Raw genomic sequence first — 17,029 nt, forward strand, 5'->3', positions numbered from 1 at the left:
GCTTGCGGGAGGTGTTGAAATGAGGTATCTACAGAGCCCCCACTTTGACTGAGGCTTGGACAAGGAGAAAGTCAAAGTATAGCCATCAGGTCAATCGAAGATTACAACCTGACGACTATGGCGACGCGAGGCGGCTCAAGGGGTCTGAGCCAAGGACCTGTCGTCGGGAACATTTTAGAGTCTGTCGACTATCGGGGAGGGTCGTTTAAAGTCCATTAGACTACGTAAGGAAGCTCGCTAGCCATAAGAAGAGACCATACCTGAGACTTCTTCTCGAGATGCTTCCGGAGAATGACACCTTTGTCGAACTCGTGAGGAATAAATATCGAAAGCAAGCAGGACGTCGGTAGAAAAGCTGGGGAATCCGCTTGCGTCGGTCTCAAGCGAACTCGGCAAAAACTTGAGGTTGAATCGGCTTGCGTCGGTCTCAAGCGAACTCTTGTTGGGGAATATATTGACGATTAGGAACATCTTGATCGCCATGGAAGAAATCTTGAGTGAGCAATCGCAAAATCTTTTGTTGCTTACTGGGACAAATATTTTGACGACCTAGGAACATCTTGATCGTCATGGAAGAAATCTTGAGTGAGCAATACTGCAAAATACTGCTGCGCCGGGGACAAATGCGAGTCGGAACGAAAGAAAATCGTCGAATGGGCCCAGAGATTAAAATAGCATTGTGGAAGAGGCGCACCAAAGATGGGCCCACAAATAACGAAATTATAACGAATTTTTGAAAATCCGTATGGAGGGAACAAAAGGAAGAGGCGCAGCAAGAGCTGCGTCTCTTGGAAGAGGCGCAGCGCCTGCTGCGTCTTTTCCCCAATTTGGCTTTCCTGCGTAAAAACGCGAAAATCAAAGGCATTTGTTTCATTATTTCGAAACACAATTCACACGATTTCTCTCTCAAATCTTCACCATTTCCACCAAGGTTTGATTCAAAAGCTTGCTTTAAACATGACTAATCGAGGTATATGTCTTGATCTTGCATTAATCTTCTTCATTCATTGAATTTTGAGCCGCGAAAATTAGGGTTTTCGACCCTTTTGATCGAAAATTTGGGGCTTTTCCCCCAAACGGACTTGCCTTGCCAAATTGATGTTATAAATGGATGGTAGGTAGTGTTAGGAACACAACCATGCATTCGCTTCGAATTTTCATCAAGTTTTGAGCCTTTGAATGAATTTTGAGATGGTTTTACAGCTGAACCGTAATTTGCTTCGAAAATAGCCTTAGGATTGCCCATTGGCGATGAAATTTGATATTTGGGATCCTTGAACGATGGGTAAACTTCCTACCATCTCGGAATTTTGGTTTGTGACAACTTTTTCAGGACACCTTTCTAGGGCATAATCACCGTTATAGCGAAATGCTGCCGAATTTCCGACTCGAACCCGGAACTAGGCTTCGAATTGGACTTGACTTGACCTAATTTATCGCATGAGTGATCGGGTTGGTGGGAACGTGGCCAAGGATGGCACGGGAGGAGTAGTTTCAGGGCTTTGAAGGCTCGAAAACCCCTTAACAAAGGCTTGTCGTCGTATGATGCGGCCTGAATTTGCTTTTATGTTGCAGGTGATGAGGCTTCTACTTCTGGGAGAGCTCCCATGGAGATAGACGCCGCTATTGTTGAGGAGGCTTTAGAGCAGGCCTTCACCGCTGCGGTGATGGCTGCTGGAGATGAGGCTCACGAGGAGGAGGCCCCGAGACGGGCCAACGTCGGGCGAGGAGGTCGTCGGCTGAGAGGAGCTCCTGCGTGGGCTGAGACTTGGGAGAGTAGGCACCTCGTGTGGGCTGCAGAGGGTCACCTGTCCTACAGGACGGTGAAGAGCTTGGTAAATAAGAATTCACTACTCATTATTCATCCTCTTTCATTCTTTTTTGTCCAAATTTCTTTCAAATTTCATTCAAAACTAAAGATAGCTTTGTTTCAAATCATAATAGGAGGCCGGGAACATTAGGTCGTTCTCGGGTTACACGACAGCGATGGAGCACTACGAGCAGCTGTCGGCGGAGGAGAGGGCCATGATCGAGCGTGGAGCGTTCGGTCCACTGGTTCAGGTCTGGAGGGATATCGTGAAGAGGAAGTTGCGGGCTAACCTTAGCCTGGTCCGCGCTTTCTTGGACCGGTTTTGGGACACGACTTCCACGTTTCACCTACCTTTTGGTGAGGTGGGTGTCACTCTGGAGGATTACGGCATGATTTCTCAGTCCGCAGGTGTGGGCCGAGGAGATGGTGTGGCCGGAGACGCCATGAGGGCGGACTCGGCCGAGGCGAGGAGATTGATCGGTTGGAACTTGTCGCCGAAGGTCGTTGCGATCTCGGGTTTGGTACCCAGACTTACGTTCGAGACTACTTTGCGGGAAGACCCCGGCGCCGGGTGACGATTGATGGGAGGGAGACGGCTCCTCCTCCTGTCTGGTGAGCGAGAGGAGGGCTCGTCCGTGGCTTTGGTGGTTTTGTCTTCGATTTACCTCGGAGACAAGGGCGAGAGGTCTGTCGACGAAGTTCCTTCCCTTTCTTTCGACCGAGTTCCCTAGGGCGTTGGGACGGGGTCATCGCTGCTGGTTTGCGGTCCTCATCCGCTTCATGAGGGCCATGGTTCGTCCGGAGTTGATGGAGAAGGGGACTTCTCTTGGCGCCGTCGGACACAGGCTCTTGTTGGAGGTATGAACCTTCCTTTAGACCAAAGTAAATTCCTTTCTTTATCAAATCACGAAAGATCGCCATTGATTATTGCATTTTACGGGCGTGGGTGTACTCCTACTTTCGGGCCTCGCGCCCAAGAGGACGGAGCCGTTGGAGAGGGCCTATCCCGTGGTGAGGGATTGGGTCATGTGTCGGACGAAGAGCAAGCGTTCTTCTCACAATGTCTACCGGCGGGACGTGAACGCTCTTGGTGAGCGGCGTGAGTGTCCCATTTGTATTCATTTACTCTTCTTATACTTTGCTTTTAATTGGTCATAGGGATGATCTGTGCTTTTATATTGTCGCAGTGGGTGCCTGGACCTTGGGCGGAGTACGCAGAGCGCCCCTTTCGTCGCCGAGGTCCTTCGACCTAGGAGCCCGAGTCGGCCTTTGTTGAGGACGTCGATGGGTCTGTGTGGTACTTGGGCGAGCGGTTGGCTCGTCGGTGCTCTCGGGACGCGTTGACGGTTCCCGTCGATCCTCCCAGGACGATGTTTAGGGAGCCATCCGAGGCCGAGAGGAGGCGGACTTGGCCGGGTGCCGGTGGCGACGACTTTCTTCTCGCTCGGCGAGGACTACTCGGCGTTCCTTTACGGAGAGGCGGCGTGCGGCGGTAGTGGTGAGTGTCTTTTACTTTTTTCTTGATTTGATTCCGAGAATTACGACGAAGGATCATCGATTAATGAGAGCCATTTGTCTTTGCAGGAGGTTGAGGCGGCGGGCATCGAGCCCCCAGAGTACCCCGAGACCCTCGAGTACACTGACGCGACCGGGAGGACGACGATCTCCGAGCTGCGTGACTTTGACGTAGCTGTGACGGATGCTGGCTTAGATGATGGGCAAAGATCCGATTCGGAGGGTAAGCCTCCAACTTGTATGACTTTTGTGTAAGAACACATTTGATTGGGTTTGCTCAATTTCTTTGAGAATTTTTTTTTTTGATAATGCAGGTCGCGCCGTCCCGGTTCGTGGCGCTATGGAGGGTGGCCAACCGGCTGCGAGCTACTGCCATCGAGGCACTCGTCGGTGGTCGAGGTCGTCAGGTATGAACCTTATTTGATTTTTTTTGATTTTGATTTTCGATCTTGCTTGAATTGATTGACATGAGCCAATTTGTTGCTATTTACAGGGTGACCGTGAGCTGGAGCGAGAGTTGACCCAGTCTCGGGAGGAGACGGCTCGCTTGCTGAGGGAGCTCGAGGTTCGGGATGCCGAGATCGCCGTTCTGGTGGCGAGAGTTGCCGAGTTGGAGGGCGCCCAGCAGTAGTTTTGTGTAGTTTTGTAGACTTGTACATTTGGACATCTGATTTTGAAACATTTTTGGACTCTGTTTGGGGCGCAAGCCCCCAGTTTGCTTGGACTTTTGGACTTTGTTCGGGGCGCAAGCCCCCAGTTTGCTTGTACATTTGCTCTGTTTGGTGTATATACGGTGGCCTGAGTGCCTTTGCTGCTGGGTTGTGTTGCTTGTACCTGCAGGTTAGTTCTTGAACAGGTTTGGTAGATAACGGTTTGTCTTGTCATTTCCGAAATTTACATAGAAATTACGCAAAACATACATTTTATATACATAAGGCCTTTAATCAGCGCAAAATGAGACGCAAAAGAACACGAGGAAAAGCAAAAAATTTGCAGGAAATGACCGGACGGTAGGGAGGGTTACCCCCTAAAAAAAAAGAAAAAAGAAATCTGTAAGTTAGAGATGTGGAAATGAAATTAAGAAAATAAAAATAATAATAAAAAAAGTAAATGAATTATAATGGAAATTATGTCCTAAAATGAGGAATTGGAATTATTTCTAAAAATGAAAATGAAATGTATTTCCTAAAATGAAAATGTGCACATGTGGTAAAATGGCGAACTGTCGATGTCGTCTCGAAATGCATGCCCGCGAAAATAGGAAACTTGAAACATGGTAAACTGCTCGTATTTACCAAAATAAAATCCCGTAGGAATAGGAAATTATTCGTTATAGAATTAGGAAAGATCCAAACGCGGAAATCACGAAGTGAGATGAGGCTGAGGGGAAGAGGCGCAGCATGAGCTGCGTCCCTCTGAAGAGGCGCAGCGAGTGCTGCGCCTGTTCCCAAGCAGGTCCGTTCTGGCGGATTTTTGGAAACAGCAATTAGTATAAATAGAAGCGTCGACGGGGCGTTAATTCACACAATTCTTCCGTCTCCTCCTCGTCTATTTACATAAAACTCTCAAAATAAATCTTCAAGAGAAAATTGTCATTATGAATACTTTGGAGATCCGCTTGAAGGAATGGACCAACGAGTTTTCGAATATGGAGAAGCACGACATGGGTGCTTATAACCTTGGGTCTTTGTTGAGTTTGAAACTCATTAAGGTAGTAAAACCGTTCTTGGATGCTTGCCTTGACTATTGGGACCCGAATTATCACGTTTTCGCGTTCCCGGGAGGTGATATTTGCCCATTTCCTGAAGAAATTGCTGCTATTGGTGGGTGGGACCCCGAACATTTACCTGCCATCCCTTCTACTTCACAAGGGTACAAGAGCAAATTCAGAGACTTGCTTGGACTGACTAGACTTGAGGTGGATCGTCTAGTTACCCCGAAAGGCGTGAGGATGTTGGATTTTATAGACCGATTCATCAACAGGGCCGACCCTACTGTTTCTCATGTTGCTAGGAGGAGGGCATTTGGCTTTTGTTTGCTGCACGTGTACGTCTTCCAGGGACACGTTGACGAAGACTTGAGAGGTGATCCCCGTCTTTTGAGCCTTATTGAGCAAATGGAGTCGCGCAGAGCCCACTTGCTTATGCTTAGAGAGATCATTTTGGGTTTGGATAATAGGAAATCCAACCGCGATCTGCCGTTCTTGGGGAGTCCCGTCATTTTGCGGGTAAAAGACATCATCTTCTTTTTCTTTTTTTTTTCGTTTTTTTTTTTTTTTTTTTTTTTTTTTCGTTGTCTAATACCTGCTCTTGGTAGGTTTGGCTTATGGAACGGCTCCGATTGATCGAGCCCCCAGTTCATGCACTTTCCTATCATTCTCGTTCGATTGCGATGAGGACGCGGTTGTACATGGTGGACTTCACTCGGGTCTGCGATTATTGGAAGAACAAGATGAAGAATGATGATGGTCCGTTGATTAGGTGGGTTGTACCGTGGTGGCACCTCAAGTCTGTCACTGGAGTATCTTCCTTGGATCCCACTAGGTCCGTGCGCATTCCGGAATTGGAGTTTATGGTATGCATTTTTCCGGAAAGATTGATGAGGCAAGTTGGGTTGAAGCAGACGATCCCTAGTCTTGATACCGTCCCGCAGACTGCTATGGCGCTTACTACAGAGAGCCGAAGGGAGTGGGTCATTAAATGGGCCCAAAGAAACATGTGGTTCTTGAGCTTCTCCGCCAATGCTTTGTGGGTGTCAGACTCTTATCTGAGGTGGAGAAAGGCTGCAACTCCGGAAGAGCGCGAGAGGCGAGGAAACGCGAGCTGTTGATTACAAGGTGCGCGAGGGAGAGAAAGAGAAGGAGAAGCATCTGACAGAGGGAGAAGAAGAAGCCGGATTTCAAGTCATTCATCCTTCAAAGAAATCAAAGACTACTCCTGTCGCGGAAATGGTGGTTGGCAAGAATGGCAGAGTCAGGCCTCGAGAAAGACCGTTGGTGATTAGGTCTGAAGTGGTGCAAGAGCGCCCGGCTCGAGGTCGTGACAAGAAATATGACAAGAGTGACAAGGGCAAGGGGAAGATGGAGGAATAGCCCGAGTCTTTATTTATTATTTGATTATTATTATTATTGTTGTTGTAATAAAAAGGAGGGATTTTTAGAATCCTAGCCTATTCTATTTTTATTATGTAACGTACTACTATTATTAGAAAGTGAATGAAATAAAAAAGGTTAAATGGTTATGAAACCGTTGAGATTTTCCACTTATTATTCTTGTCGAATTTCAAATGCAATGCAAATGTCCTTCTATTTACATTTTTAGATATAATGGGTTGAATCCCGTGAAGGATTGCCTACGTATTCACTTAAAAAGCGAAATCAAACCCTTGCGCGTAGTTCGAGTAAATGTAAAAGAATAATTGTTCGAAGCAAGAGCTTGTAATGAACATAGAAAATAAGCATGAGCTTTTGCTTACTCTAGAGGTGCGAATTTAGTTTGTTTGATGATATGAGGATGACAAACTTGTCAAAATGCAAGAGCACAGTGACATTTAGCTTATTTCAGCTTGGCCAGGGGCCGTTTATTTAGTGTCACAAGAGCGACACATGGGTTTACGCGAGGCGCGTTTTTGTCCTATTCTAGGCATAGTACCGTTTCAATTGGTTAAGGTTTGTGGGGTTTGAAAACTGATTCCCATCTAGGTCTGTTATTCTAACCGCACCCCCCGGGAGTATGGATTTGACTAGAAATGGTCCGGCCCAGTTAGGTTTGAATTTTCCCCGTGGGTCGACAGGTAAAAGAGCTCTAACCGATTTGAGTACTAAGTCTCCTTCTTTGATGTTTCTTGGCTTAACCCTTTTGTTGAAAGCTCGTTTGATACGTGCTTGATATGTTTAGACATTATGTAAGGCCCGTAGCCTACGTTCATCCAGGAGGATGAGTTCTTCATACCTATCCCTCTTCCAATCGGCCTCCGGGATTTGACTTTCTAGTATAATACGCAAGGATGGTATCTCTAGCTCGATTGGTTGTACAGACTTCCATTCCGTAGGTCAAATAGAAAGGAGTAGCCCCGGTGGGCGTCCTGACGGATGTACGATACCCCCATAAGGCGAAAGGTATCTTGCTTGGCCAATCTCTATAGTTGTCAATCATTTTCTTGAGAATTGTGACAACATTCTTGTTTTTTGCCTCTATCGCGCCGTTAGTCCGTGGTCTATAGGGCGAAGAGTGGTGATGCTTAATCTTGTATTTGGCTAGCAATTGCTCGGTTTTCACTTGGAAGTATGACCCATTATCGCTAATGATCTCATGTGGGCAACCATATCGACAGATGATGTTATTTTGTATGAATTTGGCCACATTTTTGGCCGTAAGACCAGTGTAGGAAGCCGCTTCTACCCATTTGGTGAAATAGTCAATCGCCACTAGAATGAAACAGTGACCTCCTGTTCCGGCTGGGGTTATTTTCCCGATTATGTCAATTCCCCATGCGAAAAATGGCCAAGGAGATGTCATCGTGTATAGCAACGAAGGAGGGACATGTTGTTCATTCGAAGATTTGACAATTGTGGCAATGTCTCACGTATTTGATGCAATCGGATTCCATTGTGGTCCAATAATATCTCAAACGTGTGATTTTCTTTGCCATCATGGGCCCACTCATGTGAGGACCGCATTCTCCGTCGTGGACTTCTTCCATCACCTTTCGTGCCTGTGAATGATCAAGGCATCGCAGGACTACACCAAGAGGTGTTCTTTTGTATAATTCTCCTTGCATCAGAATGTATTGGGAAGCTAATAGGCGTATAGCACGTTGTCCCCTCTTGTCCATATCCGGTGGATAGGTACCATTAAGCTTGAAATTCAGGATTGCTTGGAACCAGGGTTCCTGTGCGATTTCCTCTTCATCGGTGATTTGATGGACGTAAAAGCACGCCGACTGTCGTTCGATGCACAAGGGCATTTCTATCATGTGATCTGGCATATTTATCAAAGATGCAAGTTTCGCAAGAGCGTCTGCGAATTGATTTTCCTCCCGAGGTAGGTGTAGGTATGTTACGTGATCAAAGAATTGAGCGACTTGGTCTATCCTAGCCTGATAGGGTGCGAGGCTTTTGCTTCGGATTTTCCAGGATCCTGTAACTTGGTTGATGATCAGTGATGAGTCCCCATGTACTCGGACGTTTTTAATGCCTAAGCTTACTGCCGCTTGTAGTCCAATGAGACAAGCTTCGTATTCTGCAGCATTGTTTGTCACCTCGAAGTCGAGCTTGACAGCAATCGGTGTATGCTCACCTTCAGGAGAAATGAGCAACACTCCTATCCCAAACCCTCTTAAGTTTGATGCTCCGTCAAAGTATAGGTCCCAGGAGTCTACATCAGTTTGAAGTATGTCCTCGTCGGGAAATGACCAAGTATCTATGGTTTGTGCGTCATTGATAGGATTTTTTGCGAAGAATTCGGCGACAGCGCGACCTTTATAACTTTCGGTGGCACATATTTGAGGTCAAATTCGAGAGCATCGAGTCCATCTTGCCATACGTCCGTTGAGGACGGGTTTCTCGAAGAGGTATTTGACGGGGTCCATTTTGGAGTATATCTTGACGGAGTAGCTAAGCATATAATGACGTAGCTTCTTCGTTGCCCACACAAGAGCGAGGCATGTCTTTTCGAGTTGTGAGTATTTGCACTCGTACTCCAAGAACTTCTTACTTAGATAGTAAATAGCTCTTTCTTCGCTTCCTACAGTTTGAGCTAGCATGGCACCCATGGCGGTTTCAGTTACTGTGAGATATAAACCAAGAGGTTGATCTCGTTGCGGCGGCATGAGCACTGGTGGTTTAGCCAATATCTCCTTAATTCGGTCAAACGCCTTTTGACAATCATCATCCCACATGGTATGGTCTGTTTTCTTGAGTTTCTTGAAGATAGGCTCACAAATCATCGTGAGTTTCGATATGAATCGACTTATATCGCACTTTTCCCGGGAATCCTCTGACTTCTTTTTTGTTTGAGGTTGTGGCATTTCGATCGAGCTTTGATTTTGGAAGGATCTATTTCTATACCCCGTTGGCTAACAACGTATCCTAGGAGTTTGCCAGATGTTACCCCAAATGTACATTTCTGAGGATTGAGTCTCATGTTGTACTTTCGTAGTCTTGCGAAGAACTTGCGAAGGTTCGCAATATGTCCCTCTCTTTCCTTGGATTTGACGATCATGTCATCTACGTATACCTCAACTTCTCTGTGCATCATGTCATGTAGGAGTGTAGTTGCGGTGCGTTGGTATGTAGCTCCGGCGTTGATCAATCCGAACGGCATTACTGTATAACAATAGGTTCCCCATTGGGTGACGAACGCGGTCTTATGCATATCTTCCACGGCCATCTTGATTTGGTTATAACCCGCATATCCATCCATGAAGGATAGTAATGCGTGGTCTGCAGTATTGTCTACCAATATGTCAATGTGAGGTAGAGGAAAGTCATCTTTTGGACTCGCTTTGTTCAAGTCCCTAAAGTCAACACAAACACGGATTCTCCCATCCTTTTTGGGTACAGTACTATGTTAGCTACCCGGTCGAATACTCGGAGACTTTGATGAACCCGGCTTTGAATTGCTTGTCAACTTCTTCCTTAATCTTTAGAGCCCATTCTGTTCTCATTCATCGAAGCTTCATTTCTGGGTTTGAAACACTGGCTTAATCGGAATCCTATGTTCGGCGATATCCCTGTCGATCCCTCGCATGTCTTTGTAGGACCAAGCGAAAACGTCTTTGAATTCATTTAGGAGGTCTATAAAATCGGCCCTTTCGGTAGAGCTCAAGGTAGTCCCTATCCTAAGTTCTTTGGGTTCTAGTTCGGTTCCAACATTGATGGGTTCGGTGTCCTCTATTATCGGTCCCCCTTCCCCTTCCCGTAGTATTTCTTTGGCTACGTAGGGAGGTAGTTCGATTGAGTCCGGGTCTTGGTCATCCTCAGTATCATCGTAAACAGAATTGCACTCAAGATAACACAAAGAGTAAGCGAGAACCCGATTTATTCATATTAAGATTTGAGTAAAGTTGAAACAAAGAAGCCAAGCGATCCATGGTCGGTGGCGGCAAAAGGGACGATGGTGGGGCATTTCCCGAACTACCGTGACTACTCGAGGCTAAGCTAGGAGAAACGAAGGGAGTGGGGATGACAACAGGAGTAGATTCTCTAATGACTTCTCTAGACTCCGACTCCGACTCCGACTCCGACTCGAACTCGTCGTCTTCTGGTTCTCCTTTGAACATCTCTCCTTCTCCAGTGGTGAGCTTGAAGAGTCTTCCTTGGTTGTTGGTCCATTTGATAGATTTTCTCCATCCTTTCTGCTGCTTTGTGTCGGTTTCGTGATCAACGCGGTGGGGTTGAAGCGATCGTCTGAAGTATCATAGTAATGATCTCATCTGCGCGGCCCTAATGAATCGATCTTCTCCAAACAATAGGCTAACAGCTTGTTCGTCGAAGCAAGGTGCTTGACGGTTTTTGACGGTAGGAACCGTTTCTGGAGGAATGAAGTAGCAATCGTGAAAGATCTCGATTCCGGCTAACTTCCTCTCAAGATAATGCCAAGGTTCGGGAAATCCATGAAAGAGTTCTTAACTTCCTTCTTGAACAAAGTATCCGTTTAAAGTAGGGAGATATGGCCTCATTTGGACTCCTACGTGCTTGCGATTTTGGACTTGGGCGAGCATTTTGAGAACTTATTCTTTTGTGGGTTTGTACCCTATTCCAAGTGGTATCCTTGTCGAGTTGCCTTCCTTGTATGGTGCGAAGGTATTCTTCCGAATTGGGTTCAAAGGTATTCCAGGGAAGTATCCCTGGGATTTGAGTATGTGGTTGACCACCAAGTTAGAGTAGGGATTATAGTATAAGGGTGCCAACTCACTTTCTATAACGCTTACACTTTGGAAGCCCCCAAGTTCATATGCGGGATCCGCAAGGAATTGATTGTTTGATTGCTTCTCGATTATTGCCTTGATGGGTGACGAAGTGATCGTCACAACTTTGCCATTTAGTGGGATCTTGATCTTTTGATGAAGGGTGGATGTTACCGCTTTGGAAGCGTGAATCCAAGGCCTTCCCAGAAGTATGTTGAATGAAGCTTCAATGTCCACTATTTGGAAGTTAACCTTTCGTTCAATTGGCCCCGTGGCTATAGTTAGGTTAGCGAGTCCTACCACTTTTCGTCGCGTACCGTCATATGCACGAACACCTTGATTTGTAGGAGTCCAATCCGACTCTTTCATGCCTAGTTTGTATGCCGTTTTGAGGGGTATGACGTTGACCGCGGAGCCATCATCCACCAAGGTCATTGGCACATTCTTCTTTAGAGAAATGACAGTGATGTATAGAGCAAGGTTGTGACTAGCGCCAAAAGGTGGCAAGTCTTCATCCGAGAAAGTAATAGGATTACTTAGCTTAGGTGATTCTTGGAAGACCAAGTTGACTACATCTTCAGGAGTGGAGTTATATGCCAATTTCAATTTGGCCAAAGCTTGCATTAAAGCTTGGCGATGTGGAAATGAGCTTGCCACTAGTTGCCAGACTGAAAGATCAGCCTTGGTCTTCTGTAGTTGCTTGAGCAAATGATCAGTGGGGTCATCTTCGTTGTCATTTGGTGTGATGACGTTGGTTGGACCGTTTTGAGTAGTGCTTTGATATGGGCGACCCGAACGAGTTAGGTGATCCACATCTTGGTCTTCACCATTTTGGACTATTTCTTTGACTAGGGAGTTTTCAATGAGATATTCGTCCTCATCATCATCGGCCCAAACCCCATTAACTGCAGCTAGTTCCCTCATTCTCATGATATCACCTTCTAGTCGTATGATTTGATCGACTAGTTTATCGACCACGGTGACTACTTCTTGCATAGTGGCATTTTGAGAGAAGATCAATGGTACACGTTCTTTAGGTATTGCGTTGGGATTGCGCAAGGTCGTTACCATGTTTTCTAGTTCCCATACTTGTCTATCTACACTCCTTGCCCATGTGATGAAGTCGGAAATGGTAGGGGAGATAGTAGAGTAGAGCCTTTCTTTCTCAATTGCATGAATTTCATTTTCGGTGGGAGAAATGAGGTGTGAGCAATCTAAGGTAGATTCGTCGCTTGTAATCACTAGAACTCCAAGAGGATTCTCAGTGTTGTTGGGCTTACCTCCTGGTGGAATTGGAAGTCGACCATCTTCAATCATATCTTGAAGCACGTGTTTCAACTTGTAGCATTTTTCTGTGTCGTGCCCCTTGCCCCTATGGTATTCACAGTATGAATTCTCATCCCAAAACTTGGACTTCCTTTCGGGTTCGGGAGTAGGTCCAATGGGTTGGAGTTTACCTTGCTTCATTAGCCTTTTTAGAGCGTTGGAGTACGTATCCCCAAGGTTTGTGAATTTCCTTGGTGGGGTAGTTTTCTTGGATGGCTCGAGAAGGTTAACTTCGTCGGTCTTGCTAGTAGAGTCGTATGAACGACTTGTGGACCCTTGATATCCTCGACCTACCGTTTTGGACAAGAGTCCTTTACGGATGTCATCTTCAATCCGTGTCCCTAATACGGTTAAGTCTTTGAAAGTCTTGATGTTTTGATATCTCAAATGGTTGGCATATATGGGCTTGAGATTATCCACAAACTTTTCTACAAGAGTAGCCTCATCCGGGCGTTCAACTAATTGAGTACTAGTTTTCCTCCACCTACTTAGAAAGTCGGTGAATCCTTCTTTGTCATTTTGGGTAAGAACCTCTAGAGAAGTGACGGATGTTGACTTGGATCTCGGCATTATCCGCATATTGTTTAGAGAACTCGATTGCGGCGTCTTCCCAAGTAGCGACTTTCTTGTGATCTAAAGTGTAGAACCATTGCTTCGGGATGGTGTCAAGAGATGAAGGAAAGATCCTTAAGAACATCTCGGGTTTGATGCCTTTGATAGACATGTAATCCTTGAAGGCACGGATGTGGTTCAAAGGGTTCTCATGCCCCTTGAACTTAGGGATATCCGTCATGCTAAAGTTAGTTGGCAATTTGGAATTGACGGCTTCATACTTGCGATTGTTTTCCCTATAAATGTCATCCCCCTTAAGGTACATCAATTGCTCCTCTAGGTATTGGAGTCTTTTCTCAGCTGCAGTCATCCCCATGAGAGGATTCTCATCCCTAGACTCGTCATCGGAATTACGTAGCACTTCACTTTCAAGGGGAGGCAACTTTCCCTCTACGTCATAGATACGGCTTTCGATGTGATCAAGGCGGTCGTAGGTTTGCTCTTGGGTAACTTGCATTTGGGCTAGCGCGGCTAGGATTCGATCATTACTATCTTGAATTTGCTGGAGATTCGTTTCATCACTTGATCCGGGCATCTTGGAAACTGGATAAGAGATCGGCGATGAATCAAAACACGATCGACCATTCTATCACACTTGCTAAAAGAGGAAATGTTTTGACTCGTGAAGTGGGTGTGTGCCACTTGTGTTGAGTGAGTTTTGAAGAAAGACAAGGTCTTTGAAAATGTGTGTCCTAGTCAACTGTAGTGTAGTTGTAGGAGTGGACTCGAAGTGAGGTTTTGAAATGGGCCTGTGGCCCGAATTTTGACACGACAAACGGACAGAGTTTTGACCGGATTTTGCGCTAATTGAAGGCCTTTTTTTCGAAATTTTGTTTTGAAATTGGGTTTTGATTTTTGTCATGATTTTGTTTAGAAATGGTGATCACGTAAGGTTTTACACATTTATACAAGCATTATAACGGGATGCTGAGTGCATTTAAAAGGGTTTTGGTTTAAAGGGTGGGTTGCCATACCGAACCATCAAACCCGAAGTCTGTGGAGAGGCTCGTGCCAAACAAGAGTAAGGCCAATTCCTAGTCAATTTCCTCAAGTAGTGAAGGCCCTTGATACAAACAAGAGTAAGCATCATGGTATGGATGACGTCAATCGCTATCCATCCTTAGGCCCAAATAAGAATTAGGACCGTTTAGACGGGACGATTGGTCGAATGGGTTGGGTTGGGCCTAGGAAGGCCGAATAAAACAGTCTAGGAAGACCGAGTTATGAAAACCGACAATTGTCTTGTACAAACTTATTCCCTAACCTTGTTCAAGTTTCACCCTTGGCTACACGTAAGTGTATATCCCCAGCGGAGTCGCCAAAATGTGGACAGCGGGCCGCCCACGGGGGCGCTTGGTGAAGGTCGAAAAACAAGCGTTTGCATTTTGTATGGAGTCGCCACCAATTTTTATGGGAAATTGGAACCGTTCGAATACCTCGTGTCATGTCAGGACACAAAGTAGTGACATGAACACTAAGCAATCGTTACCCTTAGCATTCTATGTCTAGAATGACTCTCGTGGATGCCAATGAACACGGGTGCTCACGGAGATCTGGAGTAAGGGGTGAGGGTACGTATTAGGAAGCTCTTTTGATCGAACACCTAATCCCGCCCGCCTCGATAGCGGCCTCTACTAATGATTAGGGAAGTTATTTATACTTGATATATCGTCGGCTATATGCATGCAATGCAACATCCAAGTTTTAATCCTAACATGTGAGAATTAATACTAAGTCGGTGAACAATTAATTTAGCATACAATTGGGTCGAAGTAGGATTTAATGTTGATTTACATGTGAAGGCATACAAGCGATAAAAGAAATGATTATAAATTACAATAATGAAAATTACATTAATTACAATGGAATAGGCGATTTATGTCGAAAATACCTTTAAAACGGATAATTTGAGAAAAAGAAATAAAAGAAGGAATTACGAATAAAACAGAAGTGATAATACGGATAATAGTTAGTTAATACGTGGACTAATTAAACTACGTCAAGGCAGAAACGGAGTTCAGGGACAGAAATCATCCTGGAACAGGCGCAGCAGGAGCTGCGTCCTTTGGAATAGGCGCAGCAGTTGCTGCGTCTGTTCCAAGGGTGAGTTCTGGCTGTGAAGCCGGAACTGCAAATCGTTAATGTCGATTGGTGAATTTAATGATTGATTGGTAATATTTACTCGGATGAAAGTGATTAACAGGTTAATTACATGTGAATGATGTTCATAAAAGCGATAAACATGGATGGGATGAATCGGAAACGGATTATTTACATGAAAATATTAATGAGTCCTCTATTGAAATAAGTCAATTAGACTAAATACGACGGATATACAACGAATATGCGACGAACATGAGAATAAACGGATTAAACTATATCAATGACGAATTCCAGAAACTCAATATGAACAAATTGAATCTCTAAAATCCGGGTTTGAATTCAATGACGAAAACCCGTAAATATCGGATTATTTAGGATTTAAGTCGGATTTATGATGAATTAAAACATACTAATGACGGTGATTAATAATACATGTGGAATTATATGTTATCATGACGAAGAATTAACAGGCGAACAAGCAAAAGAAAGAATTTTGAATACGAATTACAGAGGACAAACGAAGAAGAAAGAAAGCAGGAACTGCGGCAGCCTCACGAAGAGGCGCAGCGGGAGAGCGCGCTCCTTCAAGAGGCGCATTTATTCTTTGCGTCCTTTCTCGACGGTTATTTACTGGAAATCCGCAAAAACAGATTTTAACAAAGGGCTTTAGAAATCGATTTTAACGGTATTTTCGACATAAACCTTACAATTGACAACGATAAAGTAAAATACAATAAATAAATAAGGATTATACACCCTCAGACTTACATGTTGACGAAACGAGAAGGACTAAGATATCGATTAGTGAATGCTCGACGCGAATGCAAAGAGAGTGCCCTCGTAAGAGGAAAACGATTGATTAATTAAGTTGATTGAGTGTAGTTAGTCAAATTGGTCGGTCATGCAACGGAGAGGCTGGTACCCGGAAAGATCCGAGCTTACGTGGTCGAAAGTTCAAGCACGTAGGCGCCAGTAAGTAAGAACAAAGTCTAGAATGCAAAGGGAGAAGAGAAGGGCGGACACTCGCGTGAGAAATATGAGGAACGAAGGCTCCTATTTATACTAATCACGTGAAGGAACTAGGGTTTCGGAGACTCTTTGGAAGTGAATCTCGGAAAGATATGAAAAAGATACGTAAAACATGCAGAAAAGGGCCTGAGAAGAGGCGCAGCAGCCACTGCGTCTCTTGGAAGAGGCGCAGCGCCTGCTGCGTCTGTTCCCGTGAGGTTTCCTCTCTTTGAAGAAAGATTTCCGCGTTTGAGTTATGGTAGGACGAAAATAACTCGAATATCTTATGAATATTACGGGATATTATTTGCCAAAAGATAAAATTTGTGAAATATGGAATAGAAATATCCGGAACATTCCAGAACATTCCGACTCGGGATTTAACAGTTATCAGAAAATGGAGACGGTTTTTGACCCGGACTCCGAATGTACTCTAATTACTGCCAAAACGACCGTATCGGGACGTAGATGACAACTAAGAGGTAGACTTTTAATATTTGAGCAATCACTTGATGATAATCTTACGAACTGTCACAAATCGTTCCGCGTATCAAACATGAGGCCCAATCATCACCGGGTGGCTTGCGGGAGGTGCAGAAATGAGGTATCTACACATAGGGATTTCGGTATTTTCCAGCCATTTGTTGTAAGCATTATTATCAATATAAAACGAATTCTACACTGCGAAAACAAGAATAAAAACATAATAAGCATACTCATCGTTATGATTTAAGTCTAATGCAAAAC

The sequence above is a fragment of the Silene latifolia genome, chromosome 6, assembly GCF_048544455.1.
Source record: "Silene latifolia isolate original U9 population chromosome 6, ASM4854445v1, whole genome shotgun sequence".
Lineage (NCBI taxonomy): Eukaryota > Viridiplantae > Streptophyta > Magnoliopsida > Caryophyllales > Caryophyllaceae > Silene > Silene latifolia.